Source organism: Trichosurus vulpecula, chromosome 7 (genome assembly GCF_011100635.1).
Source record: "Trichosurus vulpecula isolate mTriVul1 chromosome 7, mTriVul1.pri, whole genome shotgun sequence".
In the NCBI taxonomy this organism is placed as follows: Eukaryota; Metazoa; Chordata; class Mammalia; order Diprotodontia; family Phalangeridae; genus Trichosurus; species Trichosurus vulpecula.
This window is the reverse complement of record NC_050579.1, coordinates 2455502-2476615: the sequence shown is the minus strand read 5'-3', so window position 1 is coordinate 2476615 and position 21114 is coordinate 2455502.

The window sequence follows — 21114 nt, the reverse complement described above, 5'->3', positions numbered from 1 at the left end:
CCAACAGCCCCTGGCATCTAAATGCAACAACTCTTAGCCTGGGGGCCCTGAGCTCATTTGTTTGTTTGGTTGTTGGTGGTGTTGTCGCTTTTAACAAAGTCCTATTTATGTCACCTATAAATTAGGGACTGGGATTAGAATCAAGATTTCTTACACAGGGAGCCCTGAATTTGTCTGTCTTTGCTGTTGTTTGTTTGTTTGAACAAAGTAACATTTGTCCCATCTGTAAATTAGGTGTTTGGACTAGAATCAGGATTTCTTAAACCAAGAGCCCTAAACTTGGTTTTTAAACATTTGGCTAACTATATTTCGGTATAACCTTTTTCCTTTGTAATCTTATATGGTTTTTATGCATTTAAAAAATATTATTCTGAGAAGGGATCCCTGAGCTTCAACAAACTACCTACAAAGGGTACAAACGCATTTAGAATCAGAGGACCTGGGTTCAAATTTTCCTTCAGACATACTACCTCTGTGACCTTGGGCACAACTTACCTCCCTGGACCTCAGTTTCCTCATCGATAAGATGAGGGGGTGGATTGGATGGCCTCTGAGGTCCTTTCTCTATCTAGATATGTGAACCTTTGATCTGGAAACTGTGTCCCACCAATGGCTCGGTCTAAGCTTCGGCTCAGCCCTTGTGGAGCCTGCTCTACATCAAGGAGCACAGATTCAGGTCCAGAAGGGACACTGAAGGTCATCGAGTCCAAGCCTCTCATTTTAAAGATGAGGGAACTGAGGCCCAGAGAGGTTAAGTGATTTGCTAAGATCACACAGAGGATAAAGGATGGAGCTGGGATTTGAACTCAGGTCCTCTAGGTCCCACGTCCTTTCACTGGGCCTCACTGCACATTGAGGTATTCCAGTAACAAATGTCCCCTGGACTGGGCCCAAGGCAGTTTCAACTTAAGTCATCTTTGGCTTTCTAACAATCCAGGAGTGGCTCTTCTCAATGACAGGCTGCTGATTCTGCCCCTTTGCAAGATCTTTAGAAGTTAACTATTTATTGTCGTATTGGAGGAAGAAACCATCTGGGGACCATGTATGTGGGTGGCCCCCATGTCTGTAATTTATTTGAAGGCAGAATCAAAGCTAGTACCACCTGGCAGCACTCTTCCAGAAGCTGTTGATGAAGACCATTTGGAAGGAGGCCACTTGATGGGTGCTCTGGCTGGGTATTGGACTCATAAGAAGAGCTAACATTTCTGTAGCCCTCTAAGGGTGGCAAGGTAGTCTGCGTACACTGTCTCATTTGACTCTCACAGCAGTCAAAGGGGTGGTTAGTGTCACCACTATTTTATAGAAGGGGAAACAAGAGTAAGAGAGGTCAAGTAACTTGCCTGTAGTCATGAAGCAAAGGAGAGTCAGGCTCTCCTCCCAAGGCTCTCCTGCCTTGTAACAACAATGCTGCTTGCAGCTGCTGTGGAAGTGTAAGGCCAATAACACCGCACACAGGAGGGCTGCTAGCACAGGTCCTTTGATCTGCTTTTCTAAGGAAAGCAACTTTAAGAGGTTTACTATCTCACTTTAATTAAACATACATGTATCATTCACTTAGTTCAGGGGGGAAAGTCAGCACCCTGAACTTCAGAGAGAATACAAACAGGAATTATAAGCAAATATTATATAAACAGAGCAAATAACACAAATTAGCAGACAGCAATACATGCATAGTTACCAGAGAGAGAAGCACCAACAGCTGAGTTTTCAAAGCCAGGGGGGCTCCTTAATGGCTACCCAGAGTCTCGTTGGTGAAATCACATGAACACTCTTCCAATGAGTGAGCCCCCAAAGCGAAATGCTAACCTCTGAGTATATATACACACTTCTTCAGGGTCAGAGAGCATCACAACCATGTGACTCAAACTCATGTGACTTAGGCTTTCTTGTGACTTAAGCAGGTCATCAAAGACTCGATTGAAACAAAAGCAAGACTCAATCAAAGGCACTTGGTTGCCTTAGTGCTGAGAAGCATTCCAAAAGAAAAAACAGTGAAAAGTCCCACTTTGCTTGCCATTACATGCCTCCAGGTCTGGCTTTCTTTGCCCTACACCATGATGTTTTGGGTTCCTCCTACACAGCATTCATCTCTTACCTCCATGCTTTCGTATGCCTTTCCCCCATGCCTGGCATGCTCTCCCTTTCCCCCTATGACTCTGAGAAGCCCTAGCTCCCTTCAAGGTTCGGTTCAGGTGTCACATCCTAAAAGTGGCCTTTCCCAGTGTCCCCAGTTTGTCCCCTTCATTATTTTACTCATCTGTGTCCCTGTTGTCATCACCCCAAGTATTCTATAAGTTTCCTGAGTCTAGGGACTGTACCTATCCTTGTCTGGTTTTCCCCAGTGCCTAGCACAGTACCTAGAACATAGAAGATATTCATAAATACTTGCTGAATTGAATACCTGGCAATGTTAGTGGCAGCAGGTATAAACTACGGGAAGGAGGTGACAGGCATTTTTGCCCCATGGATTATATCCACTTTTCTCCTTCTTCCAGAGCCCAGTTACCAAATGGCACATTAGGCCCAAACCCTAGTATGTCACGGACCACAAAGTTGGTGAGAGTCTCAGAATCTCTGAGGCTGATGGGAGTGAATTGGTGAAGAAGCCCCTGAAGCCCAATTCACTTCTCCCCACTGGTGTCTTCCCCTGCAGCAGTCATTCTTCTGACCCCATGTTGACAGACCTCAGGGGAATGCAGTCTTCCATGCCAACATGGCGATTCTTCCCCAGAACCATGGACCATACAACGTAAGAGCTGAATTCTTGGTCCAACAAGCAAACCTCTCCATTCCCTTGGGCCCCTTGAACTACCCTCATATCTATAGACTTATTTCCCAACTTTTTCTTAAGACTAACACTGACTCTGCCTCTGGACTCTCCCTCAAGACTCGTCCACCGTCCAGCCTGGCTTGTTGACGCCTCCTACTGAACCACTTAGGACCTTTGGACAGAGATTCTGGCTGATCCCTGCAGACTTTGGTCCTTACTGGGAGCCAGCCTCAGCCAGGAAAATTCAAGAGCTCCTCAGCCGTTCAAAAGACAAGAAGGAAATATGGGTGGGCCTTAGAAAGCTACCGATTTGTGTACACAGGACAAAGAGTGGGAAGCTTCTACATTTTAAGATAGGTTTTTACTTGTCTCCTGACCCTGTTTGGTAACAAATAAATTGAGTCCAATGTGCTATAAATTTATTCTTGAGTTTTTTTCTTAATTTTTTCTTTATTCTTAAGTTTTTTCTTTATCCTTAAGTTTTTAAGATAAGCTTTTATTCTTAAGGATCACAAGATGCTGGACCTGGAGGTTGAGCCCTCCTAATCCAAACCCCTCATTTTACTAAGCCCGGGGAAAGGAAATAATTTAGGGTTATGGGATCTTAGATCAAGATCTGGAAGGGTCTCAGAAGTTATCTAATCCAGCCCCTCATTTATCAGAGGAGGAAACCGTCTCCAGGTCTGGTGCCCTTCCATCATGGCACTCACACAATGAATGTGAAAGAATCCTTAAGTTATGGAGTCATGAACACCATCCCAGGCAGGCAATGAGGGAGCTAGAGAAGTGACATGTCCATCATGTCCATGGCAAGTCCATCAACCAGCAAGTAACTGTCAGGCACCTAATCTATACCAGGCATTGCGCTAAGCACCAGGGATACAAAGACAACAGGGAAGGCACTTCCATTGTAACAGGGAAGGCACCAAGTATACATAGAAGTATATGCAGAACAAGTATAAAGAGAATAAATTCAAGTAAATCCAGTATTATGAAATACAAAATAAGTTGGGGGACAGGACCCCAGCTGCTGGAAAATCAAGAAAAACTTCATATGAAAGGTGATGTGGAAGCAACAACCTCAGTGTGAACCAACTTGAAAACATTTCTGCCTGTAACTCAGACTCATCCCCAGAAATATTCTTGGTATGTTGTGTGGCCCTGGATAAAACTCATCTCCCTGGGCCACGTAGAAGGATTGGCTCTAGAAAACCACTAAAGAGCTAGATGAGCCTTAAGGGACCTTTTACAAAGAACTCTGGGAAAGTGAAGCTGGAGCTTCCTGACAGGAAGCTGTGCTACCAGGGGGATGTAGGGGAAGGATATTATCATCATGGAAGAGAAAATAGGCTGTCTGGATTATTCAAGAACTATCATGAGCTAGGATCACAGAAGAAGAGCTAGGAGGGACCCAAGAGATCATAGAATGTGAAGGCCGTGAGGGACCTAAGTGGCCGTCTAGTCCACCCCAGACCTGAAAGGAATCCCCTCTAGGATAGATCCAGTAAGTAGTCATCCAACCTCTATTTGAAGACTGCCAGGATGGGCAACTCACCCCTTCTTGAGGCAGCCCAATTCACTTTGGGACAACTTTTGTTGTTGAAGATTTTCCTTTCCTCACCATCAGCTTAAATCGACCTCTAGGTCATCCAGTCCTCATTTTGCAGATAAGGACCTGAGGCCCAGAGGGAGAAGAAGTACCCAGACAAGGACACATAGAGGTATGATTTGAACTCAGCTTTCTTCATTCTAAACCCTATGTTCTTTCCAGGGCATCACTGCTTTGTGTACTACATTTTCATATTACAGTCTGTTAAATGAGGAAACTGAGGCCCAGAGAGGGGAAAAGCTTTGCCAAAAGCTATATAAGCAACAAGGTGCCAAGTCAGGATTTGAACCCAGCCTTCTGGCCCAAAACACAGCCTTCTACCTTCTATTTCAGTGGCCCTATTGGGAACACACTGGATGTCAAATTGTCTCTGTCAAGTAGTTTTGTTTTTCATACTCACTACATTTTTCCTGGAAAACTTTCTAATCAAAGCCATCAGTGATTCTAGATCTGAGCCAGAATATAAACTCAGAAATTGCTGGTGAAATGTTGAAACTTGAGGAGGAATGGGAGATTCCTCCTTTAGGCCAGAGTCTATTAGTTTTATTTACCACAGTGGATCCCAACCATCTGGAGGGTCTCCATCTTGAGAGGAAAGACCATGCCTGAGCTAGGGCTTGGGACTCCATCAGACAGTTCTCACATTCCCTTGACCAATTAAGCCTTTACCTCCAGCTGGTCATCATCTGGGAGATATCATCAACTGCATGAATTCAAATGCGTTTCGTGGGAAAGTCTCTCCATGACATTAACAGTTGACTCCTCTTAGCTAAGATCTCCCGTAAATGTCATTTCAGACCTTTGTTGTCAAGATGAGGGCTGGGATTCATGATCCACGATCTTTCCATGAAAGGATCATCCTGACCTGTCTGTGGTCAGCACTGTTCATTTTGGTCCCTTAGAATTTTGGCCACAAGATAGAAGCTTTTGTGGAGGCAGTCCAGGGGCCCGTGTCATTTTGTTGGCCTTCATGGTCACCAATAAACTTGTGGTAAAGAGGAATGGGAAGATGGAAGATGAAGAGAGGACTCTGTTTGGGGGCTGATTAGACATTAAGTGATCTGCCCCAAAGAATAAGAGGGGCTGACTTCAAATTCTAGCTCCACTCCTGCCTTGTTTCCTAAGAAAACACCACCTACCCTCAGGGCCTCTACTGCCTCTCCCTCTGACTTCATTACCCAACTGATACTGCTTTCTCCAAAGTTACCAATGATCTCCATCCTTCTAAATGTAGCTGCCTCAGTGCACCCTGTTGACTCCTGGATATGTTCTCCTCTTGCGAATTTTTTAACATCATGCCCTCTTGGTTCTTCTCCTACATGTCTGACCAGCCCTTCTCAGTTTCCTTTGCTAGATCATCACCCATATCGTGCCACCTAATGGTGGTTATACCTCAAGATGCTGTTTTTGTCTCCTCTCCCCTCTCCCTTTCCTTCCCTTCCTTTAACTTCCCTTCCCATCTTATTTTCCTTGAAGGCAAAGGAGAATTTTGACTTTGCATTCCTCCCAATACATCAAGGAAGGAGTCTTGGACTCAGTGAATTCTTGAGCGAGGGACAGTGGCCAACTTACTCCACTCAAAGGCCCTAGAGCTAAGTCTTGAAGAAAGCCAGAGAAGTTAAGAGGTGGAAAGGAAGAGGGAGAATATTCCGGTATGGGACACAGAGATAGGAGCTGGATTGTTGTGTGAGAAAGGGGAAGGGAAGGGAACAAGAATTTAGAAAGCACCTACTATGTGCTAGGCACTGTACTAAGCACTTTTACAAAAATTGGCTCATTTTATCCTCACGATAACCCTGAAAGGCAAATGCTATTATTTTCATCCCCATTATACACTTATGGAAACTGAGACAAACAGAGTTTAAGTGAGTTGCCCAGAGTCACAAAACTAGTAAGTGCCTGAGGCTGGATTTAAACTTAGGTCTACCTGATTCCAGACCCAGTGCTCTAACCACTGTACCACCTACCTGCTTTTAAGAACAGCAAATAGGCCATAGGGTGCATGGAGGAAAGTAATGAGTGAGAAAGCTAGGAAGGTAAGACAGGGGCAGGCTGTAAACAGTATTTTATATTTGATCCTTGGGGAATGGTGGGACATTCACTTTGGCAGCTGAGTGGAAGGTGGGAAGAGACTGTAGGTAGGGAGACCAATTCAGATGCTATTTAAGTAATTCAGATGAGAGATGATGAGGGCTTGAACTGTGTGAATGAACTGTGTGAGCCAAAGGGAGACACGTTGTGGAGGTAGAAATGACAAGATTTGGGGATTTGGATGTGTGGAGTGAGAGTAAGGAGTCAACAGTGACCCCAGAGTTGTGTCCCCAGGTGGATAAAAATAGTGATGTTCTCACTAGGAAATGTGCAGTAATGATGTTTTGGAGGTGGTGGGGAGAAAAGATGATGAATTCTACTTGGAAATGTTGAGTTTGAGATGTTTCAGGGACATCCTTTTGGAAAGGTCTGGCAGGTAATTAGTTGGTGGTGTAAGACTGAAGCTCAGAAGAGGAGGAATAGCATTTAAGGAAAAAAGACCAAAATGGGTTTATAGATCTGGAAATCAACTGTGTAGAGGTGAAAAATCATAGCCCTGTGCAATGATGAAGTCCCCAAGGGAGAGAGATTAAAGAACAAGGAGAAGAGGAGCTGGGGGCAGCCATGGGGATACCCAATGGCTAAGATTGCTAGGGGCGGCCAATGGCATGGATGGAATTCAAATCATTCCTTGGAGATAGCTGGTCAAATAGGGAGAAGGTCGCTCATTCCAGCCATGGAAAACCAGATGAGAACAGGCACTTAGGTGGGATTGTGTGGTCAGATGATTCAGACCCCCAAACCACTTTCACTAAGTCAACAAGAATTTATTAAGAGTCTAGGCACCATGCTACAGGGAAAGCAAAAGTACCTCAAAGAGGTCACAGTCTAATGGGGGAAACAACATGCCAGCAAACAAAATGCATACGAGAAAAACTGGAGATTTCAGAGGACACTCTGATGAAAGAAGTCCAGGAGAGGATTCTTGTAGAAGGTAGGACTTCAGCTGAGACCTGAAGGGATCCAGGGACACCAAGAGACAGAGATGAGGAGGGAGGGATCCCAGGCATTGGATCCCTCTCTTGAAGTCTTCTTCTGATGCCTAATTGGGAGTGGAGGTTACCCAAGCTTCCCAGAGCTGATCCCAGCAGACCTCAAGCTCTGGCAGTCCTACTAAGCTGGAAGAACCCAGAGGAAGGGCCTAGTAATGGGGATGGTGATGGATTTCAGGTCTGTTGTTTAAAGAGCAACCAGCTACGTTTGGAGAGAAATATCACCAGAATGGCCACAGGCTAATGGAGATTTTTGTCTCCAGCAACTCTTTTTTAACAATCCATTTCCTGGGTTGTAAAATGTTTGTGAGTTGTTTTGGAGGACACACTGATTTTTATCAACTTTTAAAACATTTTTATTTAAAGTTTTGAGTTCTAAGTTCTCTCTCCCCCTCTCCCTCTCCCTCCCCATCCCCCTCTCTGAGATAGTAAGCAATCAGATATAGGCTATATGTGGAAAGTTATGTAAAACATTTCCATGTTAGTCATTTTGTACAAAAAGACTCAAATAAAATAAAATTTAAAAAGAATGAAACAAAGAAAGAAAGCAGAAAAATAGCATGTTTCAATCTGTTTTCAATCAATACTGGCTCTTTCTCTGGAGGCGGGTAGTATGCTGCATCCTTAGTCTTCTGGGAGTGTCTTGGATCGTTGGATTGCTGAGATCAGCTAAGTCGTTCACAGTTCTGCAGTGAACAGTATTGCTATTATGGTGCACAATGTTCTCTGGTTCTGTTCACTTCACCCTGAATCAGCTCATGTAAGTCTTTCCAGGTTTTTTTAAATCATCCTGTTTGTCATTTCTTACGGCACAATGTTTGATTACAATCATATAGCACAGCTTGTTCAGCCATTCCCCAACTGATGGGCACCCTTTGATGTCCAATTCTTGGCCCCCACAAAAAGAGCTGCTATAAACATTATTGTTCAAAAATGGCCCTTTTCCCTTTTTGGGATGCCACTTTGGCAGTGGCATTATTGGGTCAAAGGGCATGCACAGTTTTATAGCCCTTTGGGCATAGTTCCAAAGTGCGCTCCAGAATGGTTGGATCAGTTCACAACTCCACCAACGGTGCATTAGTGGAGGACATACTGATGCTGACAAGCCCCTGGCAGTACCAAAGTATAATTATTGCTTCAGTTCCTCTTATTATTCGTGTTTCTGTAAATATTGACTAGTTGAAGTTTGTCCTGTGATGAGGGCAACTTCCAAGAACATGATTAATCTTTATAGTGCATGCAAATGTGACTGAGAAGATAGCAGTGTTGCCACGAGCTCTTCCATCTGTCATGTACACGCTCTTCTTGGCCTTGCAGCCAGCTTGACCACAGCACATTCTGTGGGATGCTCGCTTATTGTGACATTCCCCTTCGAGTTAATCCTGCCTCGGATGGATGAACCCTAATTTGGTCTCCACCTCTCTGAATAATCTTTCACTGTTATGGGCTGAGAATAGTGGGCTGGACTCAACAGCACATGGAAGGGAAATTGAAATTTCTACCTCGTTCTCTGAAAAAATTCATTAGCATTCCAAAGGGCCCCAGAAAAAGCATTTGTAGATTCAAGGTGAACAAACTCTTAAGTTATCTTATTGGAGGTGGCCAACTTGGCAAGGAGAAGGAACAGCTGACTTTCAACATAAGAGCCTCTGACACATCTTGATAACTATAGTCTGTCCTATTAAAGCATGACAAACAGTACTTTCTGCCTCCTGCATCTTCTCTGGGGCAAACAAAGCTATCCTCTACCCAATAGACCTTTCCTTGAGTGTTCGTACAAGAGCAACATTGCTTATGTTTTTGGAATCCTGCACGGGAGTGTATATGAAAATTTCCCAGTTAGCTAAAGTGGGGGCAGTGGCAGGGAGACTGAAGAGAAAGAAGGAAAATTTAATAAGCATTTATGAAGTGCACATTTATGTTCAGGCTCTGTGCTAAGGGGGGGAGATACAAACGCAATCAAAAAGCAAAGGAATTTATGTCCTGATGAGGGAAGACAAGATACAGAAGGGACCCACTGTCAGGGCCAAGCCTTGACAGGACCGAAGACTAGTGGGCCCCTCTACACAATGGAGACCCCAGGAGGAGCTTACCAATGGAAGAAGGGGGTGGGCCTTACCGAGGTACAATACAGGTCGGGAAGGCTGCAAGGGTGATTGAACGTTGGAAGTGAGGAGGCCCCAGGTGCTAAAGGAAGTTCCAGGTTGACAGTGACAGAGGTAATGGGCCAAAATAAATATGAGTTTTGGGTCAAGCCATGATATAGATCCTGAGAGATCTCATACAAAACAGAGCAGCACAGGCAGCAGATTAGCACCGCTATAATTACATGGCTTAACTTCTGTTCTCTCAAGACTTGGGGAAGAGCCATGCCCTGAAAACCCTGAGAGCTCAGCCTGGCGGCCTGATGGCCCAGGGTTTGTTCCATGAGCTTCTCATCTGTAGGACTGTGATAGCAGGTCATGGCTGCACATGGGGTTTCGTGTACATCCTCTTTTACCCAAAGGAGATGAATGGGTGTTGGACCCATGTCAATAACACCCTTTGGACATTTCGAACCAAACATCTCTAGCCTTGGATGCAAGTAGAGCCAAGGAGCAGAGTCCTCCCTTCTGTGGCCTCATCTCCACTTGCCTCCACAGAGCTCCTCAGGGATCTATGGCATAGCCCCCGCCCCTGACCTATGATTGAGATAGGGAACTCCTAGTGAGAAGTCCCTCCACCAATGCAGGTCAGCACTTGTCCTGTTCTTAAAGGCTGGAACCAGGCTAAAGCAGACTGAAACTAGGTAAATGAGAACCACCCTAAAAGCATCCAAACTGATGAAGTGTGAGCACCAATTTTGTCTAGGACAATCAATGCTTAAATCTTCCCTCTAAGATTCTCTCCAATTTATCTTGTCTATAGTTTGTACAGAGCTAATTCCAAGCTGTCTTCACCGTTAGACCATGAGCTCCTTGAGAGGGGGAATGTCTTTTGCCTTTCTTTGTATCCCCAGCACTTAGCACAGGATGTGGGATACAGTAGGTGCTTAATAAATGTTTGTTGATTTAACTCGACAATTTGATTTGAGGAGAAAAGATGGTGGAGTTGTAGTGAGAACAATATTTGCTTTAGAGTCAGAGGACCTAGGTCTGAATTCTAGCTAGCATGTTATGTGCATGACCTGGGGCCTCAGTTTCTCCATATGTAAAGTGATAGGAATTAGATTAAATGGCCTCTGACATGCCTTTCAGCTCTAAATCTATGGCCCTGTGATTCCTCTTCTTTTAGGATTGGGATAGAGGACTGTGGATACAGAAAACTATAGCATCCGAAGTAGTCACTGTGTTTGTTGGGTCTGCTTAACTGTTGGGGGAGATGGGAAAAGGCAGCATGATGTGTCTGTAAATTACGGTGGTGTAAAAATAAGTCAGAAATAAGCTCTTCTTTTGTTCTTTCCATTTTCCCTTCTTTTCTCTTTCCCCTTTTTTATTCTTTCTTTTTTCCTTCCTTCTTTCTCTCTCTCTTTATTTCCTTCTTCTTCTTCTTCTTCTTCTTCTTCTTCTTCTTCTTCTTCTTCTTCTTCTTCTTCTTCTTCTTCTTCTTCTTCTTCTTCTTCTTCTTCTTCTTCTTCTCCTCCTCCTCCTTCTTCTTCTTCTCCTCCTCCTCCTTCTTCTTCTTCTCCTCCTCCTCCTCCTCCCTCCTTCTCCTCCTCTTCTTCTCTCTGTCTCTCTGTCTCTCTCTGTCTCTCTCTCTCTGTCTCTCTCTCTCTCTCTCTCTCTCTCTCTCTCTCTCTCTCTCTTTCTCTCTCTCAATTTCTTTCTCTCTCTCTCTCAGCATTTACCCTAAATTATTTTTAAAGAATGAGCATAGGTTGATATTTATCTCCCCATGACCCATGGCTTTCAAGTGTTTAATGGAGGTTTGAGGGGGCGTTATGAAACAGAGCTAGGGGATGGGGCTCCATCTGCAAGCATAAAACTCCAGGTTCCTTAGTTTTCTACCTTAAGCTTACAGGCTCCCAGGAAGTCTCATGGGTTTCCTGTAGGCATAAATGCTACCTTCCAAAAATAAGGCACAATTATCACAAGTGTTGGTTTCCCACTGGCTGTGTGCTGGTGGGTTCAGGTGGGAGGGTCGATGGACTCTTAGTCACCATAACTGGCAATGATGTGCAGTTAATAAGGGGGACACTGGTTTCCCTAGCGCCAAAGTTGCTGACTCACTTACCCACAAATGGTCTTTCCTCTACTACTCCCTCACTTTGGGGAATTGTTGTTGGCTAAGAGCTTTTGGCAGTGAGTGGGTGAGTAACATTCCCAGGGCATCAGATACTCAACGGTATCATTAAAATGTGCTTTGTAACCAAACAAAAACAGCAAATTCATAGAGAGATGCCAGCAATTTCAACATACACACACATGCTGAGGCTTCTGTCCAAAGGACCTCAGTCTTTCACGTGGTGTAGTAGAAAAAGTGTCAAGTTTAGAGTTTGTGGAGCCAGGTTTGAATCCTGGTTTTGCTACACCTGTGACCTGGATAATGAGTCACCTTTAACCTCTTAAGGCTTCAGTCTTCGCCTATGTGTTTATGTTTCTAGGGTAGGAGAAGTCTGACGGATACGGGGGAAGTCAGAGTCCACATGGCGTGTGGTAAAAAATGAATCCCTATCCAAATACCTACAACTACTTCAGGGTCAATTTATTATACAGGCCTGTTTTCCAGGTGGAACTTCCCCAGCCCTTTGGATAAAATGGCAGGGACCCTTACAGAGAGACTTTAGAGAGCTTGGGCACCCAGCAACTGTTGAAATGTTCTGCCCTTCCTACTGTTATGTTTTCCACTCAACTTTCCTAAATAGTGAATTAGAGGTATGACCATGAAGTCAAGATAGTATTGTTATGCAATTTTCCTCCTATTTGACACATTCCTTCTTACCCTTTTTCTTTCTTATTTTACTTACATTAATCTTGTTCGTGCAAAAGCTTTTCAATTTCTTGTAACTGAAATGATCTATATTATCTTTTATGAGCACCCCTATCACTTGTTTGGTGAAGAATTCATCCTCTAGCCATAGCTGTGGAAGGTACCTGATTTGTTTTTCTTATACTTTTTTATATTGTGATTTTGAATATCCAGATCATACATCTATTTTAAACTTATTGTGGTATATGGTGTAAGTTGTTGATCTAAACCCAATTTCCGCCAGACTGCTTTCAAGTTTTCCCAGCAATTTTGGTCAAATAGGGAATTATTTTCCAAATAACTTGTCTTAGTTTCATCAAACAGGATTAATGAGTTTGATGACTTTCTATTCTTCCTTATCTGTTGTTTTCCATTCATCTACTCTTCCATCTTATTTATTAATTTATTTTTTACCAATACCAAATAGTTTTGACAATTACTTCTCTGCAGTTTAATGTGATGTCTGGAGGTGCTATTCCCATTCATTCCTAATTTTTTTCTTCATTAACCCTTTTGATATTTCTTTTTTTTTCTTTTCTTAATGAATTTTGTTATGAGTTTTTCTTGTTCAGTGTTGTTGGCATGCTGATGGGCATGGCGCTCAATCTGCCAGTTAATTTAGGGGATGTCATCATTGTTATTAGAGTGACCCTGGCAAGTGCTTTTTGAAGAAGCTTATTTTGAACTCTTTTGGTACTGCCGAGTGATGGACAGCAGGGGTCCCCAACGAGACAGAGAAGGTGAGAGACCTGATAAAACCAGAGTTTGAATTCCCTTAGTCCAGTGACCCAATCTCAGACTATCAAAGTAGAGTCCTGAGGCAGCCCATTTCATTTTTGGGATCAGGAAGAACGGAATTCAAATTCAACCTCAGACACTTATTAGCTGTATGACCTTGGGCAAGTCACTTAACCTCTGTTTGCCTCAGTTTCCCCTCTGTAAAATGGGGATAATAATAATAGCACCAGGGGGCAGCTAGGTGGCACAGTGAGTAGAGCGCCGGCCTTGGAGTCAGGAGGACTTGAGTTCAAATCCAGCCTCAGATACTTGACACTGCCTAGCTGTGTGACCTTGGGCAAGTCACTTAACCCCAACTGCCCTGCCTTCCCCCCTCAAAAAACAGAAACAATGATAGCCCCAGTTTCCCGGGGTTGTTGTGAGGATTAGAGGAGATGATAACTGTAAAGTATTACCGCGGTGCCTGGCACACAGTAGGTGCTGCTATTAGCTAATGCTACGGTATTTATTATTATTATTATGTTATTGTCAGCTATTATCATTACAGAGGTAGAATCCCGAGGCAGCCCATTTCGTTTCCGGCTTCCTCTAGTCCTAAAGCAAGTCGGTGGGCAGCGTGGAATCAGGAAGACCTGAGTTCGAATCCAGCCTCAGACATTCACCAGCTCTGTGACTCTGGGCACGTCCGTCCTGCCTGCCTCGATGTCCTCAGCTGTAGAATGGGAGATGATGATAGCCCCTGTCCCCCAGGGTTGTGAGGATCAGAAGAGATAACACTTAGAAAGCACTTGGCACGGCACGTAATAAAGGCTTGTTCCCTTGCCCCCCCTCCCCTTCCCTCAAATCAAGCTGGAACCTGCCTCTCAGAAACATGCGTGCCTCGCCCTGGCCCGAAGCCCAGCAGAACCAAGGGCTCTCCCTTTCTGCAGGACAGCCCTTCGGACGACGACGGGCCGCTCACCGAGTCTTTCCTTCTCCAAACTCATCGATCCCCGTTATGTCGGTTAATCCTCACGCAGGACGGAGCCCAGGGCTCCACCGCCGCCACCGCCCACCTCTCACTGTCCTTCCTGGACGGGGCTCCCCGGGCCAGTCACAGCGCCCCAGGTGTGGTCTGCTCGGGGCAGCGGCAGAGGGATTACGAGACCTCAAGTGTCGAGACCTCAGAGTGTCCTTGGATCAGGGTTGCTTTTTTAGCAGGACAGATGGAGCTTGCTGTCTCGACACCCACAGATCTTTCTCATACGAATTGCACCTAGGCAGGCTCCCCACGCTCTGGACTTGGCACGGTAGGAGGATAGAATCCTGTCTCCAAGATACTTTCATCTCTCAGAATTTTTCCAGAGTTTTCTCTTAAAATTGCTCTTAGTGCCCATTATGGCCGTGGGCATGGGGTGGGGCAAATGTCCATCCTCTGAGGGTCTGTCTTATTTTGGAAACTGTGACAAGGCAGGAGGTCACTTCCAATCCTGTAAATGAGGTGGTTGACCGATCTAGCCAACGAATGTCTTCTCCAAATTAAACCGATCTTCTTGGGTGAGCCAGAAACCGGCTCCAGACTTCTGAAGGGCAGCCTCTGAAGTATTTTGAACAGTGACAGCCCAAGTGGGATAAATATCTGACCAGCTTACGGAATGCAGGGCTGAAGCAGGAGCGTGCTAGAACCGGGTCAAACCAGGCAATTGGTACACTTTGGGTGGGGATGTTTACAACTTGGAAATCAGCAAATGCTATAAATTGGGCTTTATTTATTGTTTTGTTGATTGTCTTAATAAGGTGATGGAGAAAATGTTAAGGCTACAGGTTAAGCTTAAAAATGTCTCATGTATACACTCTTTTTTCTGGAAAGCTGGTTGTTAAATACTTACTATTACACCATTGGCTGAAAGGGATTGTAGACCTCTATGAATTCTAATTTAACAATTCAACAATTTTACAAGCAATTATTAAGCACCTGATATGACATAAGCCTAGGACTACATACTAGGGATTCAGAGTCAAAAATGAAAATAGTCCCTGCCCTCCAGGAGCTTATATTCTATGGAGGATACGAATGCACAATATGAGCAAAACATGCCTTCTACAATTTTCATCAGCTTCATGATCTTCTCAAGGTAGGCACTCCCTCCTCTGGTGCAGATCTCAACTCCCCATGCCTTCTGATTGGTGCCATTCTTGTTCTAGATCAAAGAAAGATAGGAGTGAATATTTAGAGCCAGAAAGGCCTTCAGAGGCCACCACTCTTGAAAGCACAGGGAAGCTGGGCTCAGACAGGTCCCAAGGGGACATGGAGATGATTTGATGCAAGGTCCTCTGACCACAGGGCCGATGCTTTTTCCTCTGGATCCTGCTGTATATACCATAGGTGTTATTTTACATTTTATGGGCACTGGCGGGGTGGGGTGCTCTTGAGCCTCTCCTCATCAGAATGGAAACTCCTTGGAAGGAGGGACTTTTAGCCACAGGCAAACCACTGAGCACGCTCATAAAATTTCTCTCTTCTCCCCCCTTTTTCTTCTCTAGAAACTTTTACCCGTTAGGGGGTTCTTCAAAGCCCTGGGAAATGAAAAGTGAAAGATAAATTCTCACAATTCATTGCCTTGAAATCCACTTCTCTCATGGGCTTGCAATTATTTCTAGGAGTGTCTGAATCTCAAATACATATGTGATAAATGAACAATTTAATACTTTGCTGTAAAAGCTCCAAGCCCCCAGCCTGATTGCCTCCAGCAAAATTATCTCTTCTGTGGTTGGGAAAATCCACACCCCCTTCTTTCTATATTTGTAAGCCATGGATACAACGCCCACACACAGCATAGCATTTCTGCTGGCCGAAGGGGTTTGGAGTAGGTGTGTGGAATCTAAAGGAAAAGCAATATTTAAGGAACAACAGGTAATCACCTGTCAACCAGGAAAGAGACAAGAGGTTTTGCTGAGAGGTGGAAGAGATCACCCCAGTGGGCTTGTCTTCTCCCCTGGCCATCCATAGCAGGCTCCTGTGGCTTGCCTTTCGGGATCTGCTCACATCCAAGCTCAGCTCTCATGTCACTGGCTTCTCCTTTTTGTAAAAAGTAAATGGGGTGGGGAGCAAGAACTTGGGGGTCAAGAGGTCTCTCTTTGCAGGGGTCAGCCCCCTCCCCCAACCTCTCCCCTACAAAGGCAGGTTACGTAAGCACTGCATGATTTCCAAAATACAAAGCAGCTTTCTCTCCTTCTCCAGTTTATTTCCAGGTCCAGAATACCTCCTGTATAGTGAATAAATAATACGTCATATACACATATATTTTCTAAATGGATGGAGATGCCAAAGTGCATGCAAGCATGAATGAATGAATGAATGAAAAAGCATTTACTAAATGTTTAACAGTGGGCTAAGCACCAGAGAAACATCCTGAAAAGTGAGAGGGTCTCGGCTCTCCGGGAGTTCCCCCTCTAATGAGGAATGTGACACGCACAGGGGGCTTTAGCTCCAAGGCACCATGGTTCCAGAACACAGCCACAAAGCATATGTCAGCCTTCTTTTGCATTCTTTCCACTGAAAAATCCCCACCTCGATTTCTGCTGTCGAATAGTTTCATAGTTCCAAGGACTTTGGTGAGGAGACCGTTCTTGTCTGGATCTTCACTGCTCAGGCAAAACGTGCTTCCTCTCTCACGTGACTGAATTCAGTCAAGCTTTTTCAATTATTGGGAACTTTCTTGATTGACTGATACAAATAATGCAGCCACTGTTATGTGTGGGTGTGGAATTCTGATATTAAAAAGAAATGGCAGATGAATAGAATCACATAATGGTGGAGTTGGAAGGGGCCTCAGCCTGTACTGGCCCCCAGAGCTCCTCAGTAGCATAGCTGACAAGTGGGCATCCAGCCTTTGCTTAAAGGCCTCCAATGGGCAAAGACCCCCATCTGCTGGGCAGCCCTTACTAACAAGATTTCCTGACATCCCAGCCCATCTACTGCTCCTAGTTCTGTCCACTGAGGCCTCAAAGCCAAGGGGTCTATCCCCTTTTACAGACAATAGCCTGTCAGTTACATGAGGGCAGCTGGCATATCCCAAGGGAATCCTGTATCTCTTCAATGCCTTTCAGAGACTCCTGAGCAGGTCAATTTAACTACGGTAACCCTTATTGGCTAATGGATTTGTTAAAAAGAAATCACTCCTTTAACTTTATAGACTTTTTACACACTCCACGAGAGCTGGTATTGGAAGACAGGAACAGCACCCACCCACCTACCCACTCATATTTTGTTTGTTTTTGTGGCATAGAATTCAATTTTCAATAAAATTATCTAATTATTATAAACTTCACTGTGTGTCTGAAAAAGTTCTGGATTTGGATTCAGGGGATATGGGTTCAAATCCTGGTTCTGACCCTTGCCACCTGTGTGACCAGAGTTGCTTTACATCTTATAAAATGAGGGAGTTGGACCAAATAGTCTCTGAGGGCCTTCCATCTCTGGGGCTGTTGAGCCCAGCTGTAGGGTCCAGCCGTTCCTTTCAGCCTCATGGAACTTGCCTCCTGGGCCCTTCCCGTCCTTGCTCACAACATGTGTGGGTTTTGTTTTGGGCTCTCTATCCCAGCTGGATAAGCACACCTCTGTATAAATCAAGATTGGTCATTGCAAAGATTTTCCTGAATTCTTCATCGTCCTGAGGTCTGTGGTTTGGTTCTGAGGTAAGAAAATAGAAAAACCTTTGGGGTGTTTCCTTGGAGATTATTAGAAAGCTATTCTCTGTGTGTTTTAACCACACTCAGCTTTCAGAAGTAAACAAAGCAGCTGTTGTCAGGCAGCAATGAAAATCCATGTCAGTGAGGGGCCCTGGGGTGCTCACAGGGTCTGTGCGTTGTAAACATCCTGACCAGAACCAGGCCCTGCCAATGGTCAATTTGTTAGCCTGCTGAGAGCAAAGCCAAGAGCCCAGCCTCTGCTGGAGAGGGAGGGGGGAGTCCTGCCGTGTGTCCTTGCCTCATGCAAGTGAGGTTCCTGAGGCTTACGGCAAGAAAAGAACCTTAATTGGGGCTAATCACATGGGCCACACAGGGAGGGAAGCCCTCAATGCAAAGGCTTCCACTCTCCAGACTTACAGGAGACGGGAGATGGGAAGGCGCTGGGGGGAGGGGCGCATCGCAGGCCGTCTCACCCCCTCTCCCCCCATTGCCAATCTGCTGCCAGCCCTGGCACTTTCTGCCCTCATGCATTGTCTTCCTCCTTAGAGTGTGAGCCCCACAAGGCCGGGGACTAGGCTTCGCCTTTCTTTGTACCCTCAGGACCTGGCACACAGTAGGCACTTAATAAATGCTTGTTGATTGACCTTTGGCTTTGCCTGCCTCGATTCCAATCTCTGCTGGGGTTGAACCCCTTCCCTGACCCTGCTCCGGGGCTTCACCTAGCTCTTCTCATATGTTGCCCACAGACATTCCAGTTCGGAACGGTTTTTTTGTTTGTTTGTTTTTCCTTTAAAGTTTTATTGGTGACTTTGTTTTTTGCATAACATGCAGCGATTGACTTCTGGACTCCCTCCCCACCACCGTCATCTCCTTCCCTACCCAGGGAGCCTTCTCTGGTTCTGAAGCATAAAACCAACAGTACAGTGATCCGACAAACCCACTGCCACTGAGATCCACAGCCTCGGTGACGGTCCCACAGCCCCACACCAGGCTCTCCGGTCAAAAGAGGGAGATTCGTTTTCTCTTCCCTTTTCCAGATTCAAGCCTGATCAGAACAATGACGTAACTCTCGGTTCACTTTGCTACTATTCCCATCTATAATTTAGTCATTGTGAACGTGTTCTCCGAGTCTCACTTCCTTCCGGCTGCATCAGTTGACGTGGCTTCCCGTGCCTCTCTGAATTCCCCATCATTTCTTACGGCACAGGAGGATTCTACGACCTCCAGCCATCCCAGTTTGTGGGGCCTTTCCCGGTTGACGGGCTGCACAAAAAGCATGGCTGTCAACATGCTGATGCATGTAGGGTCTTTCTTTTGGTGTAGATGTTTCACCACGGGATCCCGGGACCAAAAGGCATGGGTATTTTAGTTGCTTTTCTCTCCATAATTACAAATTTTTTCAGAATGGTTGGACCAAAGTATAGCTGCAGAAGTTACGAATTCATGTCTTTCCAGGCCTCCCCGACACTATTTCTGACTTTTGTCAGCTTTGCCAATCTGAGTTCAAATCTTGGCTTTGTCACTTGCCGCCTGGGCGGCCTTTGGCAAACCCCTTCCCCTCTCTGGGCCTCAGCTGTTTCCTCAACCGTAAAAGGAGGCATTTGACTTGCTGGCCTCTGGGGTCCCTTCCCGTTCTAGGCTCCAGTGATCATGGGATCCATTCACAGGATCTCAGACCATCTGAGAACCTGACAGATAATTCACCCCTCCCCATACACACCTAATGAGCGGTCTTCCAGTGTCTGCCTGAAGCCCCCCAGTGACAGGGACAGGGACTTCCCCTCCCCGGGGCAGCTGATTGACTTGGGCATTGCTCTAATGGCTAGGAGCCATGGTCAGCTTTTTTCAGAGCCCTCACTGACCTCTTTGCAACCACCTCTGGCCCAACCCTTTGTTTTACAAGAGAGAAAGGCAAAGGTCAGAGAAGTTAAATCACATGCTCAAAGGTATGTAGGTTGTGAGGATCAGAGCCAGAATGAGAACCCAGAGCTCTGGTTCAGATCCTCCCATTGCACCACTAGTGCCTCCTCTGCAGTTACTGACCTCATGTTTGACCGGAAGGGTTAGGTCAGCTCCCTTGGACTGCAGGACAGGGTGTCTATCAGAGCACAAATCATTTCTGGCTTGCCAAGCATCCTGGGCACGGGCCTCCACTTTTTCTACAGCATCGGCCTAACTGATCAGCCTCAGGCAAAGTATATCTTCCATAAAATCTCCCCCCCCCCCACTCCCTCCCACCCCTGCCTCTGCCCTGGACTTTCATGAGTATCTGTCTCTCTCCAGCTGTTCACTTAGTCACTTTCCCAGTGTCAAGAGAAGAGACCCCTGGGGATGGTTCTCATCTCCATCCCACGTGTCTGGTCTCATTTATCACCGCAAACCACTGGGGGAAGGCATGCTGGGAAAATGCTGGCATGCCCTAGGCCCCCCAGAGGTCTCCTTGTTTGGGGCCAGCCCTCAGCAATCCTTCCAGCCTCTCTTTTCAGCAAGAACTCCAACCGTTTTAAACTAGATGATGCCTTAGCCCCTAACCTAGCTTTTTATACCATCAAATTTTGCTTTGGGATCCAAACCAATGGTGATGGGATTTCCTTCCCTTTCCTAAATAAATGCCTTTGTCACTTTAGAAAACAATCACACCCGTTTGGATGTTGATGCTGCACTCCAGAGAAATCTGGTCAGAGCTACTGGCGTTCACATGGTGCCAGTTTGCCAGGGCAGCATGGCGGTTTTAGGGAAAATGTCGTTGGTTAAGTCAAAAATAGAAAAATAGGTCAAAAGCCTCCCTGTTCCAATTAATAATTAACTTAATTAATGAATTAACTTTGGGACGTGGGAAGATTTCATGAATGCTTCTTGTACTTGGGATTGTAGGTCATACATTTGGAGCAAAAAGGATCTTAGAGGGCAACTAGCCCAACCCCCTCATGTTTCGGGGAGGGAGCATGGCCTGTCCACAGTCACATGGGGAAAAGGGAAGGGGACAAGCACTTAGTAAACCCCTACTGTATGCCAGGCACTTTACAAAGAACATCTCATTTGTCCCTCACAACAGCTGTGTGAGGCAAGTGCCATTACTATCCCTCATTGCATATTTAGGAAAGCTGGGCGGCCCAGTGGGTAGAGAGCCGGGACTGGTGTCAGGAAGACTTGAATCTGGCCTCAGACACATCCTAGCTCTGTGACCCTGGGCAAGTCGCTTGGCACCATTTGCCTCAGTTTCCTCATCTGTCATATGACCTGGAGAAGGAAATGGCAAACACTCCAGTATCTTTGCCAAGAAAACCCCAAATGGG